Source organism: Bombina bombina, chromosome 7 (assembly GCF_027579735.1).
Source record: "Bombina bombina isolate aBomBom1 chromosome 7, aBomBom1.pri, whole genome shotgun sequence".
Classification (NCBI taxonomy): domain Eukaryota; kingdom Metazoa; phylum Chordata; class Amphibia; order Anura; family Bombinatoridae; genus Bombina; species Bombina bombina.
In genome coordinates, this window is record NC_069505.1 from 185,792,126 (window position 1) to 185,813,370 (window position 21,245).

The 21,245-nt window shown below is 41.2% G+C and overlaps 1 protein-coding gene across 1 annotated transcript in view; it reads right to left on the reverse strand.

Annotated features, from left to right (window-relative positions):
- Nucleotides 1-14,914, reverse strand: part of IFITM10 (interferon induced transmembrane protein 10) — a 30,103-nt gene extending 15,189 nt beyond the window's left edge. The window contains exon 1 of the mRNA XM_053688923.1: nt 14,785-14,914. The gene's annotated coding sequence lies outside the window, so the exon portion shown is untranslated. The remainder of the gene's footprint in view (nt 1-14,784) is intronic.
- Nucleotides 14,915-21,245: the final 6,331 nt, after the last annotated feature.

The following is a 21,245-nucleotide window of genomic DNA, read 5'->3' on the forward strand; positions in this document are numbered from 1 at the left end:
GTTACCAAACTAACGGCTAGATTACGAGTCTTGCATTATGAGCTGTGCGGTGCTACCTTGCAGTTTTTTCTCACCGCTCAATTACCTTCAGCGCTGGTATTACAGGTTTTTACAAACCCGGCGTTAAAAGGCAAGAAGTGAGCGTAGAGCAAAATTGAGCTCCATACTGCACTCCAATACCAGCGCTGCTTAAGTCAGCGGTGAGCTGGTCGAGCGATTTCTTCATAGACATCAATGGGTAGAGCCGGCTGAGAAAAAGTCTAACACCTGCCAAAAAGCAGCTTAAAACTCAGTAACGCAGCCCCATTGATTCCTATGGGGAAACACATTTTATGTTTACACCTAACACCCTAACATGATACCCGAGTCTAAACACCCCTAATCTTACACTTATTAACCCCTAATCTGCCGCCCCCGACATCGCCGACACCTACATTATACTTATTTACCCCTAATCTGCTGCTCCGGACTACGCCACCATCTACATTATACTTATTAACCCCTAATCTGCTGCCCCCAACATCGCTGACACCTACATTATTTTTATTAACCCCTAATCTCCCGCTCCCAATGTTGCTGCAACCTACCTACACTTATTAACCGCTAATCTGCCGCCCCCAATGTCGCCGCCACTATATTAAATGTATTAACCCCTAAATCTAAGTCTAACCCTTAACCCTAACACCCCCTAATTTAAATATAATTAAAATAAATCTAAATAAAATTAATATCATTACCTAAATTATTCCTATTTAAAACTAAATACTTACCTATAAAATAAACCCTAAGATAGCTACAATATACAATAGGATTTTTTCTACCTTAATTCCGATTGGCTGATAGAATTCTATCAGCCAATCGGAATCTAAGGGACGTCATCTTGGATGACGTCACTTAAAGAGACCGCTGGATGTCTTGAAGATGGAGCCCCTCTGCGCCGGATGGATGAAGATAGAAGATGCCGTCTGGATGAAGAATTCTGCCCGTCTGGAGGACCACTTCTGCCGACTTCGTTGAGGACATCTTGCCACTTGGATGAAGACTTCTCCCGGTAAGTGAATCTTCGGGGGTTAGTGTTAGGACTTTTTAAGGGTGTATTGGGTGGGTTTATTTTTTTAGGTTAGGGCTTTGGGCTGCAATAGAGCTAAATACCCATCCAAAGGCCCTTTTCAGGGCAATGGGGAGCTTAATTTTTTTTAGTTATGGTTTTATTTGGGGGGTTGGTTGTGTGGGTAGTGGGTTTTACTGTTGGAGGGGTTGTTTGTATTTGTTTTTACAGGTAAAAGTGCTGATTTCTTTGGGGGGGGCTTTTTTATTTTGATAGGGCTATTCGATTAGGTGTAATTAGTTTAAAGATCTGTAATTTGTTTTTTATTTTCTGTAACTTAGTGGGGGTTTTTTGTGATTAGGTAATTTAATTTAATTTATTTAATTGTATTTAATTTAGGTAATTTATTTAATTGTAGTGTAGTGTTAGGTGTTAGTGTAACTTAGGTTAGGTTTTATTTTACAGGTAAATTTGTATTTATTTTAGCTAGGTAGTTAGTAAATAGTTAATAACTATTTAGTAACTATTCTTCCTAGTTAAAATAAATACAAACTTGCCTGTAAAATTAAAATAAACCCTAAGATAGATACAATGTAACTATTAGTTTTAGTTGTAAATAGTAATTATTTAGGTAATGATAGTAATTTTATTTAGATTTATTTAAATTATATTTGAGTTAGGGGGTGTTAGGGTTAGACTTAGATTTAGGGGTTAATACATTTAATATAGTGGCGGCAACGTTGGGGGTGGCAGATTAGGGGTTAATAAGTGTAGGTAGGTTGCGGCGACATTGGGGGCGGGAGATTAGGGGTTAATAAATATAATGTAGGTGTCGACGATGTTGGGGCAGCAGATTAGGGGTTAATAAATATAATGTAGGTTGCGGCAATGTCCGGAGTGGCAGATTAGGGGTTTAAAAATTTATTTTAGTATTTGCGATGCTGGAGGGCCTCGGTTTAAGGGTTAATAGCGGTAGTTTATGGATGTTAGTGTACTTTTTAGCACTTTAGTTATGAGTTTTATGCTACGGCGTTGTAGTGTAAAACTCATAACTACTGACTTTAAAATGCGCTAGGAATCTTGTCGGTATAGGCTGTACCGCTCACTTTTTGGCCTCCCAGGACAAACTCGCAATACCAGCGCTATGGAAGTCCCATAGAAAAAAGGCTTTACGAACTTTACGTAAGTCGGTTTGTGGTAAGGCCAACAAAGTGTGCGGTACACCTATACCTGCAAGACTCGTAATAGCAGCGGGCATAAAAAAGCAGCGTTAGGACCTGTTAACGCTGCTTTTTTACCTTAACGCACAACTCGTAATCTAGCCGTAAGAAAGGACTTTGCTCCTATGTGCTCCAAACTATACGAACAAGGCCGGCAAGTGTCCCTCCTCTGCCCAGCAAAATTGAGACTGCAAATAACATCTGGCCCTTTTGGTTATTTCGGTCTCCGAAGGAGCTACAGGCCTATCTAGATATGGAGGCAAACCAACAACCTACTTGACTCCCCAAAAATCTCTATATCTGAACTTTTGAAAATGGCTCCTACTGGGAGCAACATAAGATCGCTGTCTCCAAGCTTTACTCCAACAGGCATGGAGTGTATGGACTCATGTTTCCATATTAGGAGAACGCTGCTCCTCATTATAGCGATATTTCTTAACTGCACTTAAGTTTTTGCTTTGTTAAGAAATAAGTTATTAACGGTTACAACTGTTATTGTTTTTTGCACAGCTCTGATTTTATACTTGAATTGTCTCTATGAACAATGTCTTCTTCAAAACTACTGTGTAGTTGATGGTACTAACACTCTGCCCCAACACACATACACATACCTTGTTTTTACTAATATATGTACCATGTGTTAACCTCATTTCTCTACCTACAGAATAAATTACAGTCATGCTCGGCGAGTGGGCTGCTTGGAAACTGGCACCTAAAAAGACAACTTCCTTTGTAAGCGGATCACTCCTACTCCCAGACTCAGTGAGTTTCCATCTCTCCTATGGCACACAAAATTTCATAAACATACAGAAACCTGACTCTCACTACCTCAGTTTCACACCTCTCCTCCCCAGCCAAAAGAAGTAAAATATTGCAATACCTTAATTCAATCCCCACTGACATTGCCCTATTGCAAGAAACACACCTTACTGCAGAAAAAATGAGAAACTAAAAATCAGATGGGTGGGCCAAGTCCTCTATTCCCTTACAGAGGGTAGAAAACGTGGCGTGGCAGTCTTGGTCCATAAACATTTACCAGTAACCTTTTCTAACACCCAAATTGATAAAAAAAAAGGGAGATACATAATTACCACAATACATTTAAACTCATACAAGTACTAACTATGCAACATATATGGTCGGAATCGTCCTGACCAGATTTTCTTGTCAACCCTACAATCAGCCCTTACCCCGTATTGCGACTCACCCATGATAGTGGGAGGAGACTTTAACATGGCCCAGACCTATCCTTTGGATAGGTTTATTGACCCCTCACACTCTAACATTACAGGGGGCCCCCGCCCTAAACATAAACAAGACAAATATCCATATTTAGAGATGGCCTGAGGCTGATTGATCTATGGAAAGTTTAACACCCAGATCAAAAAGACTATACCTGTGTTTCCAAGTAACACCACACAATCTCACGTATCGACTACTTTCTCACCTCCCCACAAATAACCCCTAACATACTAAATACATCTATACTGCCAATCTGGATATCAGATCATGCCCCCATCCGGCTTATTCTCCAACCCCATAAGACAACCCCTCCACAGAGGAGATGGAGGTTCCCCTCCTACTTATATAATAATGCAGATTTCAGACAGCACCTAAAATCCTTCTGGCTGGAATATGCCTTTGATAATAATCAACACAAAGCCAACACAGACCTGTTTTGGCACACCTCCTATTACAATAGTCCACACAATTCATCGACCCTCTAACTGAAGAACAGATATGTGCCTTCTCTCAATAGATGCCGAGAAGACATTCGATAGAATAGAGTGGGACCATCTTTACAACTCAATGGCCATTTTCGTTATTTCTAGAAATTTCTGAACAACAATCCAACAATTATACACATACCCCTCTGCCTCCTTAATAATTAACGGTCATACCTCTCCCCCTTTTCTCCTGAAAAGGGGAACTAGGCAGGGATGTCCATTGTCTCCGCTTCTTTTCAACCTGGCGATAGAACCCCTGGCATGCTATATTAGACAGCACAGCGAGGGATTAAAAATACATAAACAAACTATACACTTGTCACTATATGCGGATGACCTCCTCCTTTATGTTCCCAACCCACATATCAATATACCCAAACTATTGGACATCATGGGCCAATTTGGTAACATCTCAGGTTACAAAATAAACATTGACAAGTCTGAGCTAACATGGCTACACAATGCTAAGAATGCCCAACTACGAGGTGTAGACTTGAAAATCACTACAGGAACCCTAAAATATTTAGGGACCCACTTACACATAGATACAAGTCAATTGTACCACTTAAATCTAGACAAAATCATCACTAATGTTCAGAATATAGTGAAAGGATGGAGAAACTTACCCCTCTCCCTCACTGGCAGAACCCAACTCATGAAAGTGATTATCCTCCCAAAGCTATTATACCCACTTCAGATGCTCCCCCTATTACTGACAAAACAGGATTTAAGTAATCTAGCAACTCTATTCGGTAAATTCATATGTCAACAGAAAAAGCCAAAAATCAGCAGAAACCAGCTAGCAATGCTAATAAAACATGGGGGACTTGGCCTTCCTAACATACAGTGGTATAATTGGGCTTCTCTGGCCAAAATAGTAGTGGGGTGGCTAACCCAATCAGACCATTTCTGCCCCCTCCTAGAACGCTAAATCTTGGCACCCATACATCCCACATTTCTGCCACACATGGTGTTGTACTCACTCCCCCCTAACATTAAGCAAAACGTTTTGTTTCGAGATCCACTAAGAGCCTGGCCAAAATCTGCAGGTTGAGGAAGGTAAAATTCACACTTAGCAAATACCTACCTCTTCAGAGAAATCCTGACTTCATTCCTGGATATACCACAATAACTTTTAAACACTGGAAACGTCAGGGCCTAACATCAGCAAAATTGATAAACCCTACCTCCTGTCAACTTTTTCCCTTCTCAGATTTCCAAACTCAATTCACCGTACCCAATACCCAAAGATTCGCTTACTTCCAAGCCGGCACTATGCTCAAACTCTGTGGACAGAAGGACTTGCATCGCTTGACATAAGCAACATTGACACCATATGTAGTCTAGCCAAACAGGGCTTACACTCAATTTCACCTATCTACAAACTTATAGCAGCACATCACGAACCACAAATCACACAGCACATCATGACAAAATGGCAGAATCAACGAGCCATTAACTTGAACTTCACACAAGACCACATATCACAAAGCATAGTCGCAACAAGAAAAGCTACCCTATCCTCAAATCTACAGGAAACCCAAATAAAATTCCTACATAATGCAAATAAAACGTCTAAACTTTGCTCTAAATGGGTCCCAAACGCACAAAACATTTGTACCAAATGCTCAGCCCCCTCCCCAGATCTGGTCCACCTAGTATGGGATTGCCCTAAACTGGAAAGGTTCTGGGGCAAAACGACATTCTGGCTTTCAAAACTACTCAAGGCAAAAATAACTTTAAATGCAACATACATACTCTTCTTTCAGGATGACATCAGTCCCCCCAACTCTGCAAATTTTCTTAACATGGTGATTTTGATAGCAAGGAAACTAATCTTGCAATACTGGGCCAAGTAAAGAGAACCCCCTTTTAAAAAACAGACTAACGTGCTACATCACCAAATATTGATAGACCAAGCTGATGTCCAGGGAAACCAGGATACCAGAGTAAAATAATTTACACACATTTGGGAACCATTCCTATTACATTTACCTGAGGGCCAAAATTCTGCTCCCTTTCCGACAATCCCTGTTTATTCTTAATGAAAACGTGCACGGTATATGGTACAAACCAGTCCCTAGCCAAGACAACTGACTAATCTAAACAGACTTTGAAAGAAACCCACAACTCAACGGAATGGTTAAAAATGGAGACTGCAGCCACTTGCCAAGGACCGACTTGACCACACCAACTCAGGTATCTTTCATAATACATCTCAACTCTAAAAAATTTTTCTTCCTTCCCTTTCTAGTAGTTTTATAGGTTTTGTTTAGTTAAAAAATTTCCTGCTACAGAATAGACTCCAAAGCTTGTATGCCACATCATATTCATAGTACATTTTGTGGACACATGATACTGCTAATAACAACGCTGTTTCTCCCAATATTCAGCAAAAACAGTGCCCCAATAACAACCTTTGCATTCTCAAAGAGATGTGGACTATGTCATCCGAGCTCTACTTTAACATAATGTTAATGTTTGTATTGTATAATTTTAGTTTACTTTTGGTTCTAGGTTATGTTTAGTTTTGTTTAAAAGGAGGAATCTGTCCTCTAATATTAGAAAAGTAGAGGCATTGAGGCCTATTTACTAAAGGTCTTGCGGACCTGATTCGACAGTGTGGATCAGGTCCGCAAGACCTCGCTGAATGCGGAGAGCAATACGCTCTCCGTATTCAGCATTGCACCAGGAGCTCACAAGAGCTGCTGGAGCAACGTCGCCCCCTGCAATACTCGATAGGGTTGAATTCCGGTGATTCCTGTCTGCCTGCTCAGAGCAGGCGGACAGGGTTATGGAGCAGCGGTCTTTGAAGGTATACAGGATATCACACTGCATCACTAGCTTACAGTACACCCAGTGCCTCTTAAGGTATACAGGGTTTATTGCATCAGTAGCTTACAGTAAACCCAGTGGGGCATATGTATCAAGCTCCGTATGGAGCTTGATTCCCCGTGTTTCTGGCGAGCCTGCAGGCTCGCCAGAAACAGCAGTTATGAAGCAGCGGTCATAAAGACCACTGCTCCATAACCTGTCCGCCTGCTCTGAGCAGGCGGACAGACATCGACACAATACAACCTGGTCGAGTACGATCGGGTTGATTAATACCCCCCTGCTGGCGGCCGATTGGCCGCGAGTCTGCAGGAGGCGGCGTTGCACCAGCAGCTCTTGTGAGCCGTATTCAGCGAGGTCTGGCGGACCTGATCCACACTGTCGGATCAGGTCCGCCAGACCTTGATACATATGCCCCAGTGCCTCTAAAAGTATACAGGGTTTCACACTGCATCAGCAGCTTACTGTACACCCAGTGCCTCTAAAAGGTATACAGGGTATCACACTGCATCAGTAGCTTACAGAACACCCAGTGCCTCTGAAGGTATACAGGGTTTCCTGCATCAGTAGCTTACAGTAAACCCAGCGCCTCTAAAAGTATACAGGGTTTCACACTGCATCAGCAGCTTACAGTACACCCAGTGCCTCTAAAGGTATACAGGGTATCACACTGCATCAGTAGATTACAGTACACCCAGTGCCTCTAAAGGTATACAGGGTATCACACTGCACCAGTAGCATACACTACACCCAGTGCCTCTAAAGGTATACAGGGTATTACACTGCATCTGTAGCTTACAGTACACACAGCGTCTCTAAAGATATACAGGGTACCACACTGCATCAGTATCTTACAGTACACCCAGTGCCTCTAAAGGTATATAGGGTATTACACTGCCTCTGTAGCTTACAGTACACACAGTGTCTCTAAAGATATACAGGGTACCACACTGCATCAGTTGCTTACAGTACACACAGTGCCTCTAAAGGTATACAAGGTATCACACTGTATCAGTAGCTTACAGTACACCCAGTGCCTATAAAGGTATACAGGGTATCACACTGCACCAGAAGCCTACAGTACACCCAGAGCCTATAAAGGTATACATGGTATCACACTGTACCAGCTGCTTACAGTACACCTAGTAGCTTACAGTAAACACAATACATCTGATGGTATATAGGGTATCACACTGCATCAGTAGCTTACAGTACACACTGAGCCTCTAAAGGTATACAGGGTATCACACTGCATCACTAGCTTACAGTACACCTAGTGCATCTGATAGTATACAGGGTTTCAGACTACATTAGTAGCTTATAGTACACCCAGTGCATCTGATGGTATACAGGGTATCACACTGCATCCGTAGCTTACAGTACACCCAGTGCCTATAAAGGTATACAGGGTATCACACTGCATCAGTAGCTTATAGTACACCCAGAGCCTCTAAAGGTATACAGGGTATCACACTGCATCAGTAGCTTATAGTACACCCAGAGCCTCTAAAGGTATACAGGATATCACTCTGCATCTGTATCTTACAGTACACCCAGTGCCTCTAAAGGTATACAGGGTATCACACTGTACCATCTGCTTACAGTACACGCAGTAGCTTACAGTAAACACAGTACATCTGATGGTATATAGGGTATTACACTGCATCAGTAACTAACGGTACACCCAGTGCCTCTAAAGGTATACAGGGTATCACCCTGCTTCAGTAGCTTACAGTACACCTAGTGCCTCTAAAGGTATACAGGGTATCACACTGCATCAGAAGCTTACAGTACACCCAGTGCCTCTAAAGGTATATAGAGTATCACACTGCATCACTAGCTTACAGTACACCCAGTGCATCTGATGGTATACAGGGTATCACACTGCATCAGTAGCTTACAATACACACAGTGCATATGATGGTATACAGGGTATCACACTGCTTCAGTAGCTTACAGTACACCCAGGGCCTATAAAGGTATACAGGATATCACACTGAATCAGTAGCTTATAGTACACCCAGAGCCTCTAAAGGTATAGAGGGTATCACTCTACATCTCTATCTTACAGTACACACAGTGCCTCTAAAGGTATACAGGGTATCACTCTGCATCTGTATATTACAGTACACCCAGTACCTCTAAAGGTATACAGGTTTTACACTGCATCTGTAGCTTACAGTACACACAGTGCCTACAAATCTATACAGGACATAACACTGCATCAGTAGCTTACAGTACAACCAGTGCCTCTAAAGGTATACAGGGTATAACATTGTATCAGTTGCTTACAGTGCAACCAGTGCCTATAAAGGTTTACAGGGTATAACACTGCATCAGTAGCTTACAGTAAACACAGTGCATCTGATGGTATATAGGGTATCACACTGCATCAGTAACTAACGGTACACCCAGTGCCTCTAAAAGTATACAGAGTATTACACTGCATCAATAGCTTACAGTACACCCAGTGCCTCTAAAAGTATACAGGGTATTACACTGCATCAGTAGCTTACAGTATACCCAGAGCCTCTAAAGGTATACAGGGTATCACACTGCATCAGTAGATTACAGTACACCCAGTGCCTCTAAAGGTATATAGGGTATCACACTGCACCAATAGCTTACAGTACACCCAGTGCATCTGATAGTATACAGGGCATCACACTGCATCATTAGCTTACAGTACACCCAGTGCATCTGATGGTATACAGGGTATCACACAGCATCAGTAGCTTACAGTACACCCAGACCCAGTGTATCTGATGGTATACAGGGTATCACACTGTATCAGTAGCTTACAATACACCTAGTGCATCTGATGGCATACAGGGTATCACACTGCATCAGTAACTTACAGTACACCCATACCCAGTGTATCTGATGGTATACAGGGTATCACACTGTATCAGTAGCTTACAGTACACCCATACCCAGTGTATCTGATGGTATACAGGGTATCACACTGCATCAGTAGCTTACAGTACACCCATACCCAGTGTATCTGATGGTATACAGGGTATCACACTGTACCATCTGCTTACAGTACACCCAGTAGCTTACAGTAAACACAGTACATCTGATGGTATATAGGGTATTACACTGCATCAGTAACTAACGGTACACCCAGTGCCTCTAAAGGTATACAGGGTATTACACTGCATCAATAGCTTACAGCACACCCAGTGCCTCTAAAGGTATACAGGGTTTCACACTGCAACAGTAGCTTACAGTACAACCAGTGCCTCTAAAGATATAAGGGTTTCACACTGCAACAGTAGCTTACAGTGCACCCAGTGCCTCTAAAGTTATACAGGGTATAACACTGCAGCAGTAGCTTACAGTACACCCAGTGCCTATAAAGGTATACAGGGTATCACACTGCATCAGTAGCTTACAGAACACCCAGTGCCTCTAAAGGTATACAGGGTATTACACTGCATCAGTATCTTACAGTACACCCAGTGCCTCTAAAGGTATACAGGGTATCACACTGCATCAGCAGCTTACAGTACACTCAGTGCCTCTAAAGGTATACAGGGTATTACACTGCATCAGTAGCTTACATTATACCCAGAGCCTCTAAAGTTATACAGGGTATCACACTGCATCAGTAGATTACAGTACACCCAGTGCTTCTAAAGGTATACAGGGTATCACACTGCACCAATAGCTTACAGTACACCTAGTGCATCTGATGGTATACAGGGCATCACACTGCATCAGTAGCTTACAGTACACCCAGTGCATATGATGGTATACAGGGTATCACACCGCATCAGTAGCTTACAGTACACCCAGACCCAGTGTATCTGATGGTATACAGTGTATCACACTGTATCAGTAGCTTCCAATACACCTAGTGCATCTGATGGCATACAGGGTATCACACTGCATCAGTAGCTTACAGTACACCCATACCCAGTGTATCTGATGGTATACAGGGTATCACACTGTATCAGTAGCTTACAGTACACCCATACCCAGTGTATCTGATGGTATACAGGGTATCACACTGCATCAGTTGCTTACAGTACACCCATAACCAGTGTATCTGATGGTATACAGGGTATCACACTGTACCATCTGCTTACAGTACACCCAGTAGCTTACAGTAAACACAGTACATCTGATGGTATATAGGGTATTACACTGCATCAGTAACTAACAGTACACCCAGTGCCTCTAAAGGTATACAGGGTATTACACTGCATCAGTAGCTTACAGTACACCCAGTGCCTCTAAAGGTATACAGGGTTTCACACTGCAACAGTAGCTTACAGTACAACCAGTGCCTCTAAAGATATACAGGGTTTCACACTGCAACAGAAGCTTACAGTGCACCAGTGCCTCTAAATGTATACAGGGTATCACACTGCATCAGTAGCTTACAGTACACCCAGTGCCTATAAAGGTATACAGGGTATCACACTGCATCAGTAGCTTACAGTACACCCAGTGTCTCTAAAGGTATACAGGGTATTACACTGCATCAGTATCTTACAGTACACCCAGTGCCTCTAAAGGTATACAGGGTATCACACTGCATCAGTAGCTTACAGTACACCCAGTGCCTCTAAAGTTATGCAGGGTATTACACTGCCTCAGTAGCTTACAGTACAGCCAGTGCATCTGATGGTAACAGGGTATCACACTGCATCAGTAGCTTACAGTACACCCAGTGCATATGATGGTATATAGGGTTTCACACTGCATCAGTAGCTTACAGTACACCCAGTGCATTTGATGGTATACAGGGTATCACACTGCATCAGTAGCTTAAAGTACACCCAGTGCATCTGATGGTATACAGGGTATCATACTACATAAGTAGCTTACAGTGCACCCAGTGCATCTGATGGTTTACAGGGTATCACACTGCATCAATAGCTTACAGTACACCCATACCCAGTGTATCTGATGGTATACAGGGTATCACACTGTATCAGTAGCTTACAGTACACCCATACCCAGTGTATCTGATGGTATACAGGGTATCACACTGCATCAGTAGCTTACAGTACACCCATACCCAGTGTATCTGATGGTATACAGGGTATCACACTGTACCATCTGCTTACAGTACACCCAGTAGCTTACAGTAAACACAGTACATCTGATGGTATATAGGGTATTACACTGCATCAGTAACTAACGGTACACCCAGTGCCTCTAAAGATATACAGGGTATTTCACTGCATCAGTAGCTTACAGTACACTCAGTGCCTCTAAAGGTATACAGGGTATCACACTGCAACATATGCTTACAGTGCACCAGTGCCTCTAAAGGTATACAGGGTATCACACTGCATCAGCAGCTTACAGTACACCCAGTGCCTCTAAAGGTATACAGGGTATTACACTGCATCAGTATCTTACAGCACACCCAGTGCCTCTAAAGGTATACAGGGTATCACACTGCACCAGTAGCTTACAGTACACCCAGTGCCTCTAAAGTTATGCAGGGTATTACACTGCATCAGTAGCTTACAGTACAGCCAGTGCATCTGATGGTATACAGGGTATCACACTGCATCAGTAGCTTACAGTACACCCAGTGCATATGATGGTATATAGGGTTTCACACTGCATCAGTAGCTTACAGTACACCCAGTGGCTTTGATGGTATACAGGGTATCACACTGCATCAGTAGCTTACAGTACACCCATACCCAGTGTATCTGATGGTATACAGGGTATCACACTGTACCATCTGCTTACAGTACACCCAGTATCTTACAGTAAACACAGTACATCTGATGGTATATAGGGTATTACACTGCATCAGTAACTAACGGTACACCCAGTGCCTCTAAAGGTATACAGGGTATTACACTGCATCAGTAGCTTACAGTACACCCATTGCCTCTAAAGGTATACAGGGTTTCACACTGCAACAGTAGCTTACAGTACAACCAGTGCCTCTAAAGATATACAGGGTTTCACACTGCAACAGAAGCTTACAGTGCACCAGTGCCTCTAAAGGTATACAGGGTATCACACTGCATCAGTAGCTTACAGTACACCCAGTGCCTATAAAGGTATACAGGGTATCACACTGCATCAGTAGCTTACAGTACACCCAGTGTCTCTAAAGGTATACAGGGTATTACACTGCATCAGTATCTTACAGTACACCCAGTGCCTCTAAAGGTATACAGGGTATCACACTGCATCAGTAGCTTACAGTACACCCAGTGCCTCTAAAGTTATGCAGGGTATTACACTGCATCAGTAGCTTACAGTACACCCAGTGCATCTGATGGTATTCAGGGTATCACACTGCATCAGTAGCTTACAGTACACCCAGTGCATATGATGGTATATAGGGTTTCACACTGCATCAGTAGCTTACAGTACACCCAGTGCATTTGATGGTATACAGGGTATCACACTGCATCAGTAGCCTAAAGTACACCCAGTGCATCTGATGGTATACAGGGTATCATACTACATAAGTAGCTTACAGTGCACCCAGTGCATCTGATGGTTTACAGGGTATCACACTGCATCAGTAGCTTACAGTACACCCAGACCCAGTGTATCTGATGGTATACAGGGTATCACACTGCATCAGTAGCTTACAGTGCACCCAGACCCAGTGTATCTGATGGTATACAGGGTATCACACTGCATCAGTAGCTTACAGTACACCCAGTGTATCTAATGGTATACAGGGTATCATACTGTACCATCTGCTTACAGTACACCCAGTCCATCTGATGGTATACAGGGTATCACACTACATCAGTAGCTTACAGTATACCCATACCCAGTGTATCTGATGGTATACATGGTATCACACTGTACCATCTGCTTACAGTACACCCAGTTCCTCTGGGGGTATAAATGATATTCAGGGTAGCATCCTACTCTATCAGTATTCTATAGGGCATCAGTAAACATCTCGCACCACATGCCATAAAATCCAGGATTTTTTATAGCAATGTTATCACTGCCTTATACTACCGAGATGTACAAACAAAAGCCCAGATACCCCAATGCAGCTGGGCAGATTTTTTATGTGCCCACTCCTGCTTTATTTCACCCAGTGTATATCACACTGGGGAACCTTTGGTGCCTTTCTCTGCGTGTGCCCAGTGCTTATATTTCATCTTATATATGTCTATGATAATGTCCATATGTGGTGCATATTGTATCATTGTAAAATACCACAGATCTTCTCTGATCTTTTTTTTTTTTAATAACAAAAATCTTAATAACAAAAATCTGCCAAGTGAACTACAGTAAAACATATAAAAGCAAAGAACCCTAGCAAACAAATGGAATAGTTGTTAGCAAAAAAATAATGCTGAAATAGTGTAATCTATTTCTGTTTAACTTAATAGAATCTGAAATATTTTCACTGGCTCTTCTAACAAACAATAAATCCAGTGTAGACAGTAATTTATTGGATACCCCCCTTATACACAGTCTCACTGCACCCAGCACATTAGAACATTTGATTGTATATTACAGCACACTACAGATTCCCTCTGCACCTTACAGAATCTATAACACATAGCAATGGATACTTCACTACTACACTGCATGATATCACAGAGAACACTGCATTGTTTACACTGCAGACACACTGGCACACTACTGCACTGCATTACACACAGAGCGTATCAGTACAAGCAACTCATGATGACAGTTTCACTGCATCAACAACTTATAGCACATTGCTCTGCATCACTACCATTTACAGAGAATCAGCTACTTCTAACCGAGCCACTAAGCCTCGTCCTAAACCTCACAGAGCAATAAACAGCATCTCTCTTTTAGCTAATTAACCAGTCCCAGTACAATTCCTGCATAGCTGTGTATAGCTCTGTTAAATGCTAAATCAATATGACACTTGCAGAACACTATTCTGCATTTAACATTCCTTGTTCCTCTGCAAGTATCACCTTGCTGCAGAACATCCTCCATTCATACTGAAAGCCCCTCTCACCTTAGGGTGGTCTGTGCTCTCGTTAGGATCCCTCTGTCCGTCTGTCTGTGATATGTGGGAGTCCCCAAGGAGAGAGTGTATAGAGGAACAGCTGCATGTCTTATAACAAGAGACTGTCTGTATCAGTCAGACAGGACAGAATAGAGCAGGAGGGAGGGGATATGAGGGAAGGGAGGAGAGTCAAGGAATAAGGAATAAAGGGGGGGGGGGAGGGAGAAAAAAAAGAGAGAATGAGAAAGAGAAGCAAAACCATAAGAAACACATGAATGAAAAAGTATTTACAGGTTATATGTCAATTAATATCAAGTTATTGCTGCAAATCTTTTGTAAATAACCATATGAAAGCCTGCACTCTAAAGCCCTGCAGTGCTTTCAACGTCTTTCCTCTTGCATTCCCCTTTTGCAACACACAGATTGTAGTTTACTACTTATATTCTTTGTCTGATGACCTAGTTGATATATTTCTTGGTCTATTTGTGTCACCTGCCACTTGCACAACTAAAACCAATCTGACTAGAAAATGACACAAATTACTTGGAAATCCTACTGTATATATATGTTTAATGGTAATCACTCTCAGCATAATGTCTTAAAAAGCATTTTCATGTATATGTCTGTAACAAATTATTTTATTGGGGAGTTTAAAGGGACATGAAACCCACATTTTTTCTTTCATGATTTAGAAAGAGAATGCAATTTTAAACATCTTTCTAATTTACTTCTATTATCTAATTTGTTTTATTCTCTTAATATTCTTTGCTGAAAAGCATATCTAGATATGCTCAATAGCTGCTGATTGGTTGCTGCACATAGAAGCCTCGTGTGATTGGCTCACCCATGTGCATTGCTTTTTCTTCATCTAAGGATATCTAAAAAAATTAAGCAAAATAAATAATAGAAGTAAATTGTAATGTTGTTTAAATTTGTATTCTCTACCTGAATCATGAAAGAAAGATTTTGGGTTTAGTGGCCCTTTAATTCTAAAATCTGCAGTTTTTTTATAGACACTCCCCAGTGCCAATCTCGGAGCTTATGGATAACTTATTGGTGTCTATGGTCCGTGTGTTTTCTTATGGAAATATAATAGTGCAAGATGTAAAAATGTAATTCCCCCACTATTTAGTGATCCACCTGTGCGTGCTCTGCAGTGTGAAGCAATAGATCAGAGATTTACTGCAGTTTAGGCCAATGAAGCCATATTCATTGTATGAGTTGTCCTTATGAGTGAATACTAGGTTATCTATTTATATGTAACATGATGAACTGACTGTTTTCTTCACTCCTGTCTCATGTGGGGGAGCATGTATGGGCAGGGTTAGACAATGTCTGGGAAGTCTAAGGTAAGGTTAGGACAAAGCTGTGAAGTAGAAGGACATGGGAGGCCGCATTTATGTACAGGGTTTAAGTGGTTTCTCATTTTACTTTGTGAGATGAGACCTAGAGATGGTGGTGCAGAGCTCACAAGCTGTGCCAGTCCTGCTAAACATGGGACAGCTGGGTGCCCTGTAATCAAAGAGATCAACTGTAAATAAATGTTATGAGAATCCAGAACAAGGCCCAGTCAGTGTAGGGATATAGACTTGTTATGGAGAAAGAGCAAACACAGTGGTGCAGTACTCAAATGCAAATGAAAAAAGCACACAAATAGCGGACTCACATGTGCCAAGTAAGTAATAGGCTCATCCAGGGCCGCCACTAGACATACACACACCGTCCCACAGAGACATCCACAGAAAACACAGACATACATACATACACACACTCGCCCTCACAGAGATATCCACAGAAAACACACAAAGACATACACACCCACACTCACAGAGGCATCCAGAGAAAATACACAAAGACATACATACACACACCCTCACAGAGACACCCATAGAAAAAGCACAAAGACATATGCACACACCCTCACAGACATCCACAGAATATGCACAAAGACATAAACACCCACTCTCACAGAGAGACCCACAGAAAAAATACATACATACTCATAGACACAAACAAAAGCACAAAGACATAAACACAGACACCCACAGAAACACTCACAGGAGGTAACATTTCTGCACATTGCATCCCCGCCTAAATCAACAGTGTGTGACATGCATGATAAAAAAAAATTGCAGAAATTAAGAGATCACTTTTTAAAGAATCATATTTGTAAATGTGCAAACAAATATCATTCTGTGAATTCAAAATTGTACATTAATGATCTGGGTAGATGGCTAGATAAAGAAAATGACTTTTGAAAGGTTGCCGTATGTTTGTTTGTTTTTCCCCAACCAAGAGCACCACTTCAAATATGGTGTACAAATGTTCCCATCTGTCAGCTGTACTTATGGATTTTGAAAATGCTGTACTCTATATGGTCTTGGTGGAACCATACACTGTGGTACTCAGTCTCATACCATTAGATCTGCTTAAATGCAGGATTTAGACTTGTTTGTATGTATTTCAAATTTAAGTCAGCTGTAGTGTAAACTTAACAGTGTTAAGTTAACCTGTCTCATTTCAAACACTGAGCAATCTTAGTCTGAGAGTATAACATTTTATGCAGATGTAAAAATCTTAGATAAAATGCCCCATTGCATCTGTAAAGTCCTTGCATAAAGGGGTAGTAAACTGGAATGTAATATATATATATATTAATAAAAACAAAACTAATATCTGCCAAAAGGGCACCTATCATTTGTATATTGAAGAGGAAACATTTCTGTATGGCTTTAAATATAGAATTTCTACAGCATTGTGAAATAATCATAAATACACTGCTGCATATTGCTAAAAAATCTGTTTTTTTATGGCCCCCTGGCCCCACCATACAACTACTACCACACTGAAGTTACAATCCGAAATTGCACAAAGAAATAAAAAATATTTCCTAAGTAAGTCCTACCTCCTCTGCAAATGAAAGTGACCTGCCATCTGACTCAGGTACACGCTGTACAAACTTAAGTGCCAAGTCTGTCTCACACTGTGCATAGTGGTTTAGTGCACACTCAGAAATCCTCTCAAATGCTAATGCTTTACTTCTTGTAATAACATTTCCCACGCTCAATAGCCCTCTGCTGTAGTACCCTCTGGTGGCTGTCAAAATGTAAATTTTTTAAATAAGTTGTTCTTGCCTCATGAGCCCCCTGGCCCATTGGGCCCCTGACAGGAGTCACCCCTGTCACCCCCTGATGGCGACCCTGGGCTCATCAATCTCATGTCTTCCTCACTGAAAAAGGGCACATGTAGGTTTGCCACTCTTACCTTAACACACTTGTGCCATGCGCAGCATAGTACACACTATGTATAGTACATAAACACAAACTTGCTTATAGATATTCCCACTCTCAGACACTCTATCTCACACACACACACTCACACACTCTCACACACACACTCACACACTTTCTCTCACACTCTTTTATCTCACGCACACACACAAAGACATTGACACACACACACACACACAAAAGACACTAACGCTCTCTCACATACACACTCTTACACACACACTCACACACACATACTCTTATCTCACGCACACACACAAAGACACTGACGAACACACACAAAAGACACTAATGCTCTCTCACACACACACTATTTCACACACTAACACGCACAGTCTCTGTCACACTCACACACAAATACTCTTTCACACACAGAAAGACACTGACAGACATAAAGACATACACACTCAGACACTGACATACACACACACATATATACTAATCCTCTCTCACACACACACACTATCTCACAGACTAACACACACACTCTCTCTCACACACACAAATACATTCACTCTTTCACACACAGACTCACACACACAGAAAGACCCTGACAAACATAAAGACACACACACTCAGACACTGACATACACACACACATATATACTAATCCTCTCTCACACACTATCTCACAGACTAACACACACACTCTCTCTCACACACACAAATACACTCACTCTTTCACACACAGACTCACACACACAAAAAGACCCTGACAAACATAAAGACACACACACACTCACACAAAAACATTTACACACACAGACACACTCCCATACAAAAACACACACATTTAAACAATGAATTAAGGTAGGCATAGATAGGCAGTTTGTCAGCTTCTCCATCTGCGCCCTTTGTTGGTTAGCTTTCTGCACCTCATTCAGGCCCTGATGATCAAAAGTGTGATGCAGCAATATATTCAAAGGGATCCGCTGTGATGTTGAGCGAGCCGGCAAATATTCTAAGCTGCCGACATATATATAGCAGGCGGCAACGCAGAGAGGCGTTTTACTAGAGATCCCAATGGACTGGCGATGCTGGTGATATACTAGAGCCAGTATCGGTGCAGACATTGGTGATGTATAGTAAAGTATCCCTTTGGAATATATATCACCAAGTCTAACAACTATACCTATGTACCCCTAAACTGACAAAACCTACCTCTGCAAACTTACCCTACACTACTTAGCTCCTAATCCGCCAATAACCCACCACAATAAACCTTCTACCCATTAACCCCTAAACTGCCAATAACCCACTCTAATAAACCTTCTACTTATTAACCCCTAAACAGTCAATAGCCTACCCCAATAAACCTTCTACCCATTAACCCCTTAACTGCCAATAGCCCACCTAAATAAACCTTCTACCCTATAAATCTCTAAACCACCATTAGCCCACCACAATAAACCTTCTACTCTATTAACGCCTAAACTGTCAATAAACCACCCCAATAAACCCTCTACCCATTAACCCGTAAAATGCCAATAGCCAACTCTAATAAACCTTCTACCCTATTAATCCCTAAACCACCATTAGCCCACAGCAATAAACCTTCTACTCTAATAATGCCTAAACTGCCAATAGGCCAACGCAAAAAAAACTTTCTTCCCTATTAACCCTTAAACCACCATTAGCCGAATGCAATAAACCTTCTACCTTATTAACCCTAGGAACACTACAAATATGCCCACCCCTGCAGAAAATGCTGACAAGTGGCCAGAAAGGCAGTTTTTCAATGTTCTGTCGATGCTTTGAATATCAGGGCCTCAATGACTAAAGCCAGTCCTAAGTGTACATATTATTTGCTTTCTACGCATAAACTGCAATGCCTTCTCCAAGCTAAGTTATTTTTATAGTTACAAATCTCCACTGAACTATTTTTAAGATGCTTCTATTTCACAAAATGTATGTGACACATTAGATTTTTGTTTAAAATATTAACCTTATTTATAATATTGGATCCTTTCTTATATATATATATTGGTATAAAAGTAATGTTTCCTTACCTGGAACCAAATCAATGTATTGTGACAAATGAGAAGAAATAAAGGGAAAAAACGACATAAATATTTAATAATTGTTTAAAGATTCTCAAGAGTAGCATGAATTCCAAATCCAATGCAAATTTAGCACGTCATTCTGCCACATAAAACGTAAAATACTCTAAAGACAATTAATTTCAAGAAGCCAAAGGCAGATGTGTTCGTCTAGTAAATCTCATGATAAATATCCTGCTGATTGTACATAATTTGATACTCTGCAAGCCCTTTAAATGTCCTTTGCGGCTGATGTGTGTAATCGAGGGTTAGGTTTACGCAGGAGCCACACAAATCTGCTTTGTTCCTGGTCAATAACTTGCCTGCTGTAAACATATCTCATGTTCTTTATACACAGAAGATCAGTGTAAGCTGGAAGGGACTGGAGATGATAAATGTAAGGTTGAGACAGGGACAGAGAGGGTTTAAGACTGTGTCTATTTACTGAGAGATGTGTGTGCAGAGTGTCTTGTGTATGCAGTGTATTTATCATATATTTTGTTTTGTTTTCACACCAATGACTACAATAAAAATGTGTGTAATATTCTATCAATCTCTCTGCCTGTATCTATATAAGTCTTTATCTATACCCATGTATCTATATTTATATTTATCTATCTGTATTTATCTGTATCTATCTTTTTAATCTGTATCAATCTATCTATCTATCTATCTATCTCTATCTTTATTCATCTCTATCTAATCTATCCATCTGTATCTATCTATGTCTATATCTGTCTGTCTGTATCTTTATCTCTCTATCTGTATTTATCTGTATCTAATCCATATATCTATCTACAGTATCCCACAGAAGTGAGTACACCCTTCACATTTTTGTAAATATTTTATTATATCTTTTCATGTGACAACACTGAAGAAATGACACGTTGCTACAATGTAAAGTAGTGAGCGTACAGCCTGTATAACAGTGTAAATTTGCTGTCCCCTCAAAATAACTCAACACTCAGCCATTAATGTCTAAACCGTTGGCAACAAAAGTGAGTACACCCCTAAGGCGAAATGTCCACATTGGGCCCAATTCACCATTTTCCCTCATTGGTGTCATGTGACTCGTTAGTGTTACAAGGTCTCAGGTGTGAATGGGGAGCAGTTGTGTTAAATTTGGTGTTATCGCTCTCAC